The 12,883-nt window shown below is 38.3% G+C and overlaps 1 protein-coding gene across 6 annotated transcripts in view; it reads left to right on the top strand.

Annotated features, from left to right (window-relative positions):
- Window positions 1-12,883, top strand: part of CDK14 (cyclin dependent kinase 14) — a 727,116-nt gene that overhangs the window by 664,034 nt on the left and 50,199 nt on the right. The window lies entirely within an intron of this gene.

Below are 12,883 nucleotides of genomic sequence, written 5' to 3'. Positions count from 1 at the left end.
AGGTCAGCACAGACAACAGAGAAAGTAAGGTCAGAAAAAAAAGAGAGAGAAATAAGTTACAGGTGCATCCCCGCTACCAGCTTCTCCATGATACCGAGCCAGGGCATTTCAACCTGCAGTTATAGTGTCTTTCTCTTATTTTTCCAAAACACTTGTGGAGGTTGTAACCTGGAAGCCTTTAACAGATGCTGCCCGTATGCCTAGCATTTACCTAAAACAGTGGGTTTTTTGTTGTTGTTGTTTTTGTTTGTTTGTTTGTTTGTTTTTGAGACGGAGTCTCGCTCTGTCACCCAGGCTGGAGTGCAGTGGCACGATCTCGGCTCACTGCAAGCTCCGCCTCCCGAGTTCACGCCACTCCCCTGCATCAGCCTCCTGAGTGGCTGGGACTACAGGCGCCCGCCACCACGCCCAGCTAAATTTTTGTATTTTTAGTAGTGATGGGATTTCACCATGTTAGCCAGGATAGTCTCGATCTCCTGACCTCGTGATCCGCCCGCCTCGGCCTCCCAAAGTGCTGGGATTACAGGCCTGAACCACCACACCCGGCTAACAGTGTATTTAAATATTTAAGATAATAGTCAATTTTTAAAACTGTGTAGATTTTACATGAAAATACATTTTGTTTCTGCATCTCATTTGTTGTTGTTGTTGTTGTTGTTGTTGTTGTTGTTGTTAGAAAAAGGAAGATTAGACCACTTTGAGCATTCTCTAACAGCAGTGATCAGTAGGGCTGAGTAGTGGCTGCGTTCTTTAGCAAAGGCTGTGGCCTGAAGTTTGCCACAGTCCCTGCCACTCCTTCTTATCCCCCTGTCACTCAGACTGAGAAGCAGTTGCTATTTACCTTCACCTTCTGTGTTGTTTAACTTTCAGTGGAGGAAAAGAAAAGTGAAATATTTCTTGTAGCCATATCTCTGTTGTCAATGTCAAATGTAAAAATAGCCCAGAGGAGCCTTTTTTTGGAAGAAGAATTGACAAGAGCCTATTTCTTTGTATAAATAATCTAGCCCGCTTCACTCGAGTTTCCTTCTTGGCCCTTATTGAGCTGCTGTCTGAGAATTCATAATAATCGTATGGCATTTAATCAGGTTTATTATTATATGTGTTTACCTTCCATTTCCAGGGGAATCATAAAGCTTTGTCAGGTAAAGTTGGTTTATTCCATAGCATATAACATAATGTTGTAAACAAAGTGAAATATCTGCATATAGTTTCAGGGGAACCAGGAACAAAAGGAAAAAACTGTAACAAGTTTCTAAAGAAGAAAGATTTCCTTGAAAATAAGTGACCCAACTGATTGAGAACGAGAAGTCAAATTAGCAAACATTTACTAAATGCCAGCAGATCTCAGATGGATTTTGTAAGAGATCCAAAGATGTAGCAGACATGGTCCCTATTGTCCAGCAGTTTACAGTGCAGTAGATGACATAACATACAGATGATTCACTCAAGGTAAAATGTGAAAATTACTGTTATACAAATATAAATAAAAGGCAATGAAAATAGAGCAGGGACAGACCTCATAAAGTTCAGGGAATGCTTCATGGAAAAGATAGCATCTGAGCTAAAACTTGAAGACTAGGTGGGATATTTATAGTCAGGATGGGCTTCCAGGAAGGGGCACCTTCAACACAACAGCTGAAAAGTCCAGGATATGTTTGAAGCTGGACAAGAAATGTAATCGCCTCAGAAACAGAGTAGGTGAGTGGGTACATGTGTCCTGCTTAAAGGTAGGAAAGAGAATGTAATAAAGACCATTCACTATAGCGTCAGAACAAGGACAAGCTACTTTTTTCTTTAACCTTTTCTCTTTGCCTCTTATTTCTAGAGATGGCTGTCATGCCATAAAGCACAGTTGTAAGGTTAATAATAGTAATAATGGATGGGTACAGTGGTTCATGTCTGTAATCAATCCCAGCACTTTGGGAGGCCAAAGAGGGAGGATCACTTGAGCCCAGGAGTTCAAGTCCAGCTTAGGCAACATAGCAAGACCCTGACTCTACAAAAAAATAAAACGTTAGCCGGGCGTGGTAGTGCACACCTGTAGTCCCAGCTACTTGGGGAGTTGAGGTGGGAGGATCACTTGATCCCAGGAATGCAGTGAACCAAGATCATGCCACTGCGCTCCAGCCTGGGTGACAGAGTGAGGCCCTATCTCTAAAATAATAATAATAGTAATAGTGAGAACATCTCACTTAATGAATGCTTACTGTGTGCAAGACATCATGTTGAGCATTTTACATGAGTAATTTCATTTTTTCCTCGTAACAATCCACTAAGGTCGGTGATCTTATCCCCATTTTGCAGAGGAGACTGAGACCTGAGCTGTTCCTTGGTGTCCTCAATGTCCTCCAGCTATAAAGTGGTAGAGCTCCATTTGTAAGCTGGAAAGATACCATGTTGTTGCACTTATCAGTTGGTCTTTTTATTCTGACTTCTGACAAGCCTGCATTATTTTAGATGTTTCAATCATAATCTAAGCCTATGCAGTTATTTAGTTGCTAATGTCTAGAGAAGCTTTGGCTACCTCTAAGGATAAAATTAGAGGTTCAAGAACCACAGTGCCCCCAAAACCCTGACCAGATCAAGTTAATTAACTTGAATACCCTAAAGGCTCCATTTAAATACAATTTCACTGTTAGTGAGAAGCTCCAGAACCTTGATTAAAACTGAATGCAGTAAGAAATAAAAAGTGTAAATATGTCTTTAGAATCATATTGTTCTGTTGGTTTTTCAAATACATGTCACAGTTATTAGTAACATGACAATGTTCTCTATAAATTTCATGAAGATGCAATTGGTCTGAAAACATTTGCAATTTCTACATAAGCATTTGTTTTTAAAAAAACATATGCTTGAGATTCTATTATTATGGGCCATATTTGGATGGTATTGGCATTTCATAAATATTTCTTTCAGGATGAAAAATGCAGTAGATGCAATAGAATTCAACTGCAGCTTTAGACTCTGACGATTTTTAATAGATTCAGACAGCTTTCCCTTATTTATGTTGACACAAGGGAGAAGTGACACAGATAACAGAAATCATTGAGTTTGAGGATGCAGTGTTTGGGCTACGACTGTATCATCATAGTAATTTTTGATAGTCTCATAGTAAAAGTAGTTTGGTGCCTTAAAATACCAACAATTTTGGAGCAGGATTTCTGAAGTGTCCTAATGCCTGAAGCAAGTCTCCAAAGAGGGGTAATCCACTGGTAGATATTTGCAGGCTTGGAAAAATTGTTAAAAACAATGTGAAGAATCAAAGGTAAAACATGCACGAGAGAGATGATTAAAAAGAAAAACATAAGCAATTTCTAACATTTTGTTGCTACTATGAGACTTTTGAGTTATATCCTTAGAATTAGAGGTATTCAGGACCTAAGGGCAGAGAAAAGAGAAATAAGGGAGACTATTCCTTCCTAAAGATTTGAACACTGAGATGGATCGCACTACTTTCCTTTCATTTTCACCTTTTTATTCTTACTCAACTAATTGCTGAAGCTTATGTGAGATAAGCCATGAGTGTTTCAGGTATCAACTACTCTTAAAAACAAAAAGAACTGGTAGTCAGGGTTCCTAAGAAAAACACTAACTGGATAAGACAGAGGGAGGAATGACCTATTCTCTTCAGTGTTTTAAATTTTCCTATTGATGTTGGTAACCAATGTATGTGAAGACCTGTTCCGATTGAGCAATCTCACTGCGATCCATATAGTGCCTTATTTCTTTAGACATACCTTTTTTTTAGAGGGCTGAAATTTAAATTAATAAACCAGCCAGGGCTGCATGCCGACATGACTTGAAAGTTAACTGGAATTTATTGATCTGCAGCCTACAAGCTGTTCTATGCTGCACTGCACATAAGAAAGCCAGTCTTTAAAGTCGCCAAAAAATTTTAATTACCTCAAAAAAGACATTTTGCATTTCTAGACAGTAACTGCTGTTTAACTGGAACCTTCTCCCCTCCACCCCTTCTCCCTCAAATTGGGTCATTAGTGACTAGTGTTGACAGCAATGATAGCTAATGTGACATTCACAATCCATGCTCAATTGTCTGTATTAATGGAGGAAATGGAAGAAATGGCTTGCCAGGCTGGCCACTCTTCAGCCCCTGTCCCTAAGGAAGTTCAGTGAGCAGGCATAACGGTCTTGATGATAATTTCAAAATACAGGGATGCAACTAGAAGCTGCTCATCTTCTTTATTAACTTGTTACGTTTCTAGCCTCTCTGAATTTCCCAAACTCCTTGAGTCTATTTCAATTTGTCACTAGATGCTTTCCCTTGAAGAACCACCTGTTGGGTAACTCTATGTCTTTCCTATCCTGTGTCCTAAACGAGCCCTTTAAACTTCAAAGGGATTAACCTGGCATTATTTTTCAGACAGTGAGTATGGTGATACCCCACTTTCGTCCTTTGCCATTCTACAAATTTTTCCAGTCATTCCTCTCAACTTGCATTTTTACATGCTGAACAACCCCCATTTTCTATCTTCTTCCATCTGCCTCCTTTTTTCTTTGGTTATACACATACCTATCAATGAAATCATTTCCCTCCACTTTTAAAGATAATATTTAGAATATTTTATTTCTCCAATTTTATGGGACTTTTCTAATCATGTATCTTGCAGGACATAGTCATCAAAGTCACACAAATTGGGTAGGTGTAGACAAGTCAGTTTGGTAAAAGGATAAGGAGCATCATTTGCTTCATCAGCATCATCTGATGATCACCTGTGTCATCACTTTCAGCGTTCCAACAGCCCACCTCCACCAGCACCTCTCTCTCTCTCTCTCACACACACACACACACACACACATACACACACACTCCTTCCCATGGTTTTAGGTATTTTATCACTTGGAAGAGGCAGATGTGTTCTGCAAGATGTGCATTTTTTTCTTTTTTGAGTGTACTCTCTCTCTTACTCAGAGATAATTTTCAATATTAGAAAGAAAATCCAACTAATGCTGGCTACTAGTTACTTGTAACACTTCTCTGATGGAAAATGTTGGTTTGAGTCGTTATTTCCCCTTTAATCAAGTTTTCTTTTCCGGAGAAAACATTCTCCCCAGCCCATGTTAACTCTATCTTTCTAAACTATCTTTGATGAAGAACCTTGTCAAGGGCTTTTTCAAAGTTTAAATAAATTATATCCCCTGCTTATTTGCTGTCTCAGATAACTCAAAATGATTGGCAAGACATGCCCTCTCTCCATATAAACCATGTTGCCTTTCTCCTAACAGATTATGTTTGCATATATGACAATTATATTGCACTTTATTATAGATAATGTCTACTTGCTATATTTGAAGTACAGCTGTGAGTCCCAGGATTCAAACCAAACTCTTCCCCCCACTCCTTCCCAATTAAAGTCTGGATGGGCACATGAAAAATTCAGGATAATGACCAACTCTGAAATTGTTCAACCCTTTGGTATGATAATACTTGATAACTTTTATTCTTGTCTTTGTTTTTAATTATGTTTGACTTTAAAATTAGCATGTTTAACATTAAAATCATCATCAGGGAATCAGTCAAGTAGTAAAAAGAGACCTTGGGTTAAATGCTTATATATCTATCTACACACATACTTACATGTATACACACATATGCATATATAATCAGTAGCTATCTCTGGATTCTGAGTGTGTTTGAATCCAGTTGTATCGTCTGAAAAAAAATGGAATTTTAAAGGGAATTTGCAGGCCACGTGTGGTGATTCACTCCTGTAATCTCAGCACTTTGAGAGGATAAGGCAGGAGGATCACTTGAACCCAGCAGTTCCACACCAGCTTGGGCAAGTGTAGAGAGACCCCGTCTCTACAAAAAAATTTTTAAAATTAGCCAGGTCCAGTGTGGTGGCATGTACCTGTGGTCCCAGCTGAGGTGGGGGAATCACTTGGGCTGTAGAGGTCAATGCTGCAGTGAACTATGATCATGCCACTGCACTCCAGCCTGGGCGATCAGCAAGACCCTCTCTCTAAAAAAAAAAAAAAGGAATTTGCAAATAGATAATGATGTGCATATAACTACATTTTACCCACATAGGAATCTTCCATTTCCTCTAATAAGGCATGACAGTAGCTTCCTGGGTGGGTATGAAGTTTGTGAGGTAATAGTTAGCATTGGTGCCTTAGGGTAAAAAGCGGAGTGCCTCTCTACGTACAGCCTGACCTAGATATTTAGGCTACAATGTCAGGTGAGCCATAATGTCCACTCCTAAGAACATTACATTCTTTTGGGAGAGATAGACAACAGTCAGTGAGTCTGGTCAGAGGAACAAAGACCATGGTCAGGCACACCTGGGAGTCCCTGGGGTCACCCAGGAACCCTGAGAGGGGTGAATAAATAGGTCACTGGTAGGATGTCTTCCTTTGCAGTATTATTTTTTTCATTTCCTTCATATTAGTACAAGTCAACAAATGTTTATTCAGTTCTTGCTATTTACCAGGCACTATGGGAGATATACCTACTGCCTGTGAGGGGCTGCAGACCAACAGCAACAGTTATTGAAATTTTATATAAAAACATGAGATGTCATATGTGAAAACCTGTGATCAAGGAAACTGTGCCCTGGAGTGGAGACCTAATGACTTTAGAGTACTTTGGATGGACCAGTAGTCCTGGCTTACTGTTAATAACAACATTTATTTAACACCTTGACTTTTGCCGTAAAACAATTTTGCCCTGTTGAGAAAGGAATCATTGCAATATATAAGCAAAATGTCCATATCAAGATACTGAGTACAAAGCCCTTGAAGAAGGAAACTAGTAATAGATATGAGATGTTATTTAGGTGGGAAGAAACATTGAACATGATTTTATTTCAGTATTTCAAAACATTTCTTCCCTCTTCTGAAACCATTTTCCGAACGTCATTCACTTTGAGAGCTTCAAAAAAAAAAAAAAAAAAAAAAAAAGGCACCACTTTCAGCACGTTACAGCCTAATTCTTCATGCTCTTTCCTTTTTGACTTTCCTTCTTTTCCCTTCCTGCCACTTTACTTGAGTACCCCATCCTCCATGCAGGCACACACGGAATTCCAAGTGTGGAAGCAAATTGCTGATGGACTGCAAATGACATTCTAATAGTTTTTAGCAGTTCAAGCTCTCTCTCCGTTAACATGTAGCTAATGCATAAAATGTTAATACTCCTTAAAAAGAACATATGTTACAATCTTAGTGCCTTGTCAGACACACTCTAATCTGTTAACAATTTTAGGCTGACAAAAGCTTGTTCTTGGCCCCATATCTGTCTCTACAGTTCTCTCCACTCTATATCCTGTGCAAGTTCAAAGCATGATGATGACATTAGATAGCACACATGTTGGTTTCATTAACTAGCTCTAAACTGTTTTATGTGAATGCACTAATTTCACTGTACAGAATTAACTAGGCCATATGGGTGTGTTCTGGTTGCCCTGATACATTCATTTTCTTCCACTGCACATTCCCCCTCTCTTTACTGACCCTGTGCATCCAAATCTGTAGTGGTGGGGGGAAATTGATTGACTCAGAAAGTAGGGGATTGCAATGTAGTGATTTCACGCTCAGTTGTTGGCTAACAAGGCACCATAGTTTTTATTTAGTGAGGCCTGGTGGCAGGAGATGAAGAATTGTATAGGGCCCAGCTGCCACGGTTACAGAGCAAGCAGCTTAAAGGGCTTCAGGGTTCCAAGTGTGAAGGGAATTGTCTCTTCTCAGCAGGTAAGGGATAGATCTAGGCAGAGTCTGTTGTGTTCAAGATGCTGACTGGCCTGGTCAATTCATAAATCCAAAAAATTACAACATCTTCTGGTCAGGAGGAAGTGGAAGGGACATTCAGTGGTGCCCTTAACCCTTTTAATGCCACGGTATAATACCTCCTGCTTGCTGACTGTTTACAAGGGCACATTTCGTGTTTAAAACACGTCTTTAAAATGTAATGTTCATTTCCAAGTCTCCTTTTAAATTAAAATAGATTAACCAATTAATTATCTATTTAGTGAAAGCTAGTTAGTCAATCCATTTACATTTGCTGCTCTCATATATTTACATATGTTTCAGACAATTGTGATTTTTGTTTTTTCCAGATTGGTCTAAGAGGACTAGAAAGTCCTAAGGTTTATGTTCTTCTTATGTATGTGTGTGTTTCTACGCGTGTTCACACATGCCCAAACATATATGGAATCATACTAAATTTACACAACTTTTTAAACACTTAAACTTTATTTAATATATAATCATTTTTAATAAGAATTTGGCCTTTACTCCATCTGTGAAAAATAGTTGCTAAATCAACAACAGTTCTGAAGAGAAACATAAAGGATAGGATTTGTCCTATTAGGAAAACTGTTTTCAAGCATGTTAGAATTGCTGTTAATATTGTGAGTCCAAGTGAGCCCAAGAAGGACCTTTAGTTGATGAAGTTAGTCTTCTTCTAGTTTCTATATATAATTAAGGATAATACAATTTTATCTCTTTAAAGAATATTAGAATTTAAATTTTGATTCAGATCAGGCCTTTTAGCCTGAAAGATAGATCTGAATCGAAATGAATAATTAGGTATTACTATAATAAATATAAGATTCCTATTTCTTATGTACCTCGTTAATGCATAAAGTATTTTTATTGTGTTTATGCGAAGAACTCTCTGCTGAAGGACACAGATGTCATTATTAATATTTTCTATTTAATGCCTGCAGTGTCCTGAGGATTATATATCCCATGAAGCAGACATAATTTATTCTTAAAACTGGAGTTCCCTTGGTGGGAATACTCCCTGTGTTTTTGCTTTAGTGTTCAGCCTCTTGCTCTTACCCCCCTCATTCCCACACCCCAGTCTTTAGGCTGTCTCATAATTTGGGACTGAGAACTCAAAGTCCCAGTTTCAAAGTGAGTCTGATTTGCTAACAGGTACGAGTCCAGTGGGAGCATCCTCATCACAGAATCCACTCATTTCAGATCATATCCCTGATACAGAATAGACCTATTGAAAGTGGCTTGTTGCTGTTCAAATCCAGACAACTATGAATTTAATCATGCTCTCATTCGTGCAAAACATAATTTCACCTGTTAAAAACCTGAGCAAATGTAGTTAGCCTATAAAGTTGGGGGCCGGACCTGAGTTTCTCTAACTCCGGAGTTATGGAGTTTCATTTAAAACCATACCTTTTTTATTTCCTGACTTTTGTTTCTCTGGTTGATTTCTTAACAATGCTATTTTAAATAATATTTGCCATGCTTTTACAACAATCTAAATAGAAGCTGGTTTGGAATGACATGGCGGTCCACGTTTAGTTCTAAAAGGTCACTTGTGTTCATTATGTCACCGATGCAGAAAAGAAAACATGCTTCCCTTTTCTCCGCATCTTCTGCCTTTGATCCATACTCATACCTAGATGGGTGACAGAATTTACTGGTAGCTAAATACCTACATTTCATGGTTACTAAGATGGAGAAAGGAGTCTCAGTTTTGCCCACCTATGATGTAATGTTATAGCCCATCAAGCCCAAAACAGAAAAGTGAGGTAGTCTAGAGCAATGGAAATTAAGGCCAACATGAGATGGAACAGTCCTCACAGTATGCAGACTCAGTTGGAGTTATACCCATGCATTATGTAAAACCGAACTTGTGTGTTTGGGATTATGGTGTTCTTAAATACTACCAATGGGCTTGGTTGGCTTTATAAACCAGTCATACTTTCCTCATGTGGTTACAACTTCTCCAAAGCCTCACAGAAAAATTATAGCTCCCCACATAGACCGCTTATTCATAGTGTTGTGTCTTGTGAATCGTGGTATGATCTTTTGGTCTCCATAGATACATAGCAACTTAAGAGTAATTTAGAATATAGTGGGGAAACATACCAACTAGAATTACTACTTGGGGATCACAATCAAAGTTCTGTTTTCTCTCCTTCACTTATTTCATTACTAAACCATATATTGTAATATCAGAGATTACTATAATGGGTAAGAATTTCATTATATTACATTTTCAGGTTTACTTCTATGCATCTCTTAGCTATCTGGCAAAGCTAAGTAGATACAGAACATATTCTTTAGCTTTAATATTTATCTAATTCGTTTCATTCATTGAATTATTTCTGGTGCTCATGTTGTGTTGCATTCATAAGTCATGTGAAAGTTGCTTCCAGAATTTTCTTCAAACAACTTGTACTTATTTTACATAAAGATTCACCTATTTCTTGTCACCTGTAATTGGTTCAGTAAATCTTTATTGACTACTATGTGCTATGTGCTGGGGCTATAAAGCTTAGAAATAATTAGATATTATCACAGTGCTTAAGGAACTGACAGATGAGCAAGAGAGACATACTTGTCAAGTTGATATAGGTGGGAAGTGCTGTAGCCCAAGTGTGAAAAAATGTGATGTAGGAGACAGAGAAGAGCAACTAATGTTAGCACGTAAGCATTAAAACTCAAGCGCATGAATGTGGGAAGCACCATTAACCCCATCTTCCTGATTTTCCTGGGGTAAGAATGATCTTCTATAATGACTATATGCCCACAGGTTGAGTACCATTTTCCATGTATGTCAAGAACAGGAAGAAGCCCCAAATAGTTTATATTATAAATAACTCAAAGCTATGCTGTGAAGAATTCAAGGGAGGGATTGATACATCTGTGTCAGTGAGGGGTTAGGGATGGAGTGGAGCTGTGGCCAGCTGTAGGGCTGGTGGGAATGGATCAGGGCAACATAGTTAGGCGACTGGTGTGGCAGGGGTCACAGATTATCTTGGAAAGATGCAGACATTCATTGAAAAACTAACAAGAAGCCCTAGACTCAGGAACTTGAATTCCAGGCAGAGAAACTTTCAACTTGATGCAGCAGACAGTAAGTATTTGTAATAACAGATGCTGGTGAGGTTATGGAGAAAAAGGAATGCCTATACAATGTTGGTGGGAGTGTAAATTAGTTCAACCATTGTAAATGACAGTGTGGTGATTCCTCAAGGAGCTAAAAGCAGAACTGTCATTTGACCCAGCAATCCCATTATGCTCAAAGGAATATAAATCATTCTCTTATAAAGACATATGCACGCATATGTTCACTGCAGCATTGTTCACATTAGCAAAAACATGGAATCAACCTAAATACCCACCAGATAGACTAAATAAAGAAAATATGGCACATATACACCATGGAATACCATGCAACCATAAAGAAGAATGAGATCATGTCCTTTGCAGGGACATGGATGGAGGTGGAGGCCATTTTCTCTGGCAAACTAATGCAGGAACAGAAAATCAAATACTGGATGTTCTCACAAGTGGGAAGTAAATGATGAGAACACATGGACACATAGAGGGAAACAACACATACTGGGGCCTATCAGAGGATGGAAGATGGGATGAGGGGGAGGATCAGGAAAAATAACTAATGGGTACTAGGCTTACTACCTGGGTAATGAAATAATCTGTACAAAAAAACCCATGACACGAGCTTACCTATGTAACAAACCTGCACATGTACCCCTGAACTTAAAAGTTTTAAAGAAAGAAAATTAATTTGACAAGAAAACAAAAAGGTATTTATAGTTGTGTCTCTGAGCAGGGAAATTACGCTATGGAAGTAGTGGGATTTGAATAACATTTACTATGGGAGGGAGTTCTGACTGCAGTGTGTAAATATGTTCATTGTAAAATTTTGCAAAAGCATGAAAATAAATCTCTTAAAGTCACCAAACCTCAGAAACAATTTTGATTAACGTTTTTCCATCTTAACATTTTAATATATTTCTAGGTGTTAGGAGTTTTATTATTTGTCTTTGCTTTTTTTTTTTTTTAACAGAATTGGGGTTATACTTAACTTTTATAATCTCCTTTTTTTTCCACTTAGTAAATCTTGAATATTTCCCCATGTCATCAAATCCTCTTCTGCTTGGTATATTTTCCTTAATATGAAGGTGCCACAGTTATGTTTAGCCAACCATTGAACATTAAAGTTGTTTCCAAGTTCTAACTATATGATTCATGTTGCCGTGAAGATCTCTGTATATAAATTTTTCCATACATTGCAAATTATATCCTTAAGATACAGTTTCAGAAATTTTAAGTCAAAATAAATTTCAAGTCAACAGATACGGATAATTAAGGTTGCTGGTACATATTGCCACCTTTAAAACACTATTTTAGAAAAATTAAGTGGATATAGTATGTAGCACATCTTGGAAGAGAAATTCTGTGAGAAGCAATTCAATCTCAGATGGCTGGGTTCAAATTCTGGCTCCTCTTACTGTGTCACCTCAGTCAAATAACTTAATCTTTGTGCCTTGGTTTCTTCCTGTGTAATGAGATAATTCATTTGAAGCAATTAGAGCACTGCTTGGCACATTCTAGCTGACATTATTGAGTTGTTGTTAGTATTATTATGGCAGTAACTTATCTTTGAAATGATGAGAGCCTAGGTCAAATTAATGAGAAGAAAGATACAGACAGAAATCTTTGACAAATCAGTCATACTTGGTGACTAATTGGCTATATTGGCCAAAGAAAAGAGAGAAGTGAAAAAATTAGCCCAACTTTTTAAGCCTAGGGAAGTGGATATTTCAGTGATGGAAGTGGCCTCTGGCTTAGGGCATCCTGAAGTGGACACAGTGGGAGATGGACACAGGCTAGTAACTATAGATTTCAGGGTAAAGAACGAGGAAGGGCATGTTGATTTGGGAATGATCAGAAGTGAACTATTGACATGAAAGTGGGTGGACTCCCAGGAATAGTGAGGATTGAGAGAACAGGGCTTAGGATCCTAGACTGCTGGAGGAAAGTAGAGAGAAGGAACAGCAGGAAGGAAGATCAGCTAGCCAAGGATACTGAGAAGATGCCATTGCAGTGGTGAACAGAGAATCATAGTTGTGGGAACCATACAAGGGTAAAT

This window comes from Macaca mulatta, chromosome 3, assembly GCF_049350105.2.
Source record: "Macaca mulatta isolate MMU2019108-1 chromosome 3, T2T-MMU8v2.0, whole genome shotgun sequence".
Classification (NCBI taxonomy): Eukaryota; Metazoa; Chordata; class Mammalia; order Primates; family Cercopithecidae; genus Macaca; species Macaca mulatta.
This window is presented reverse-complemented; position numbering and strand designations above follow the sequence as displayed.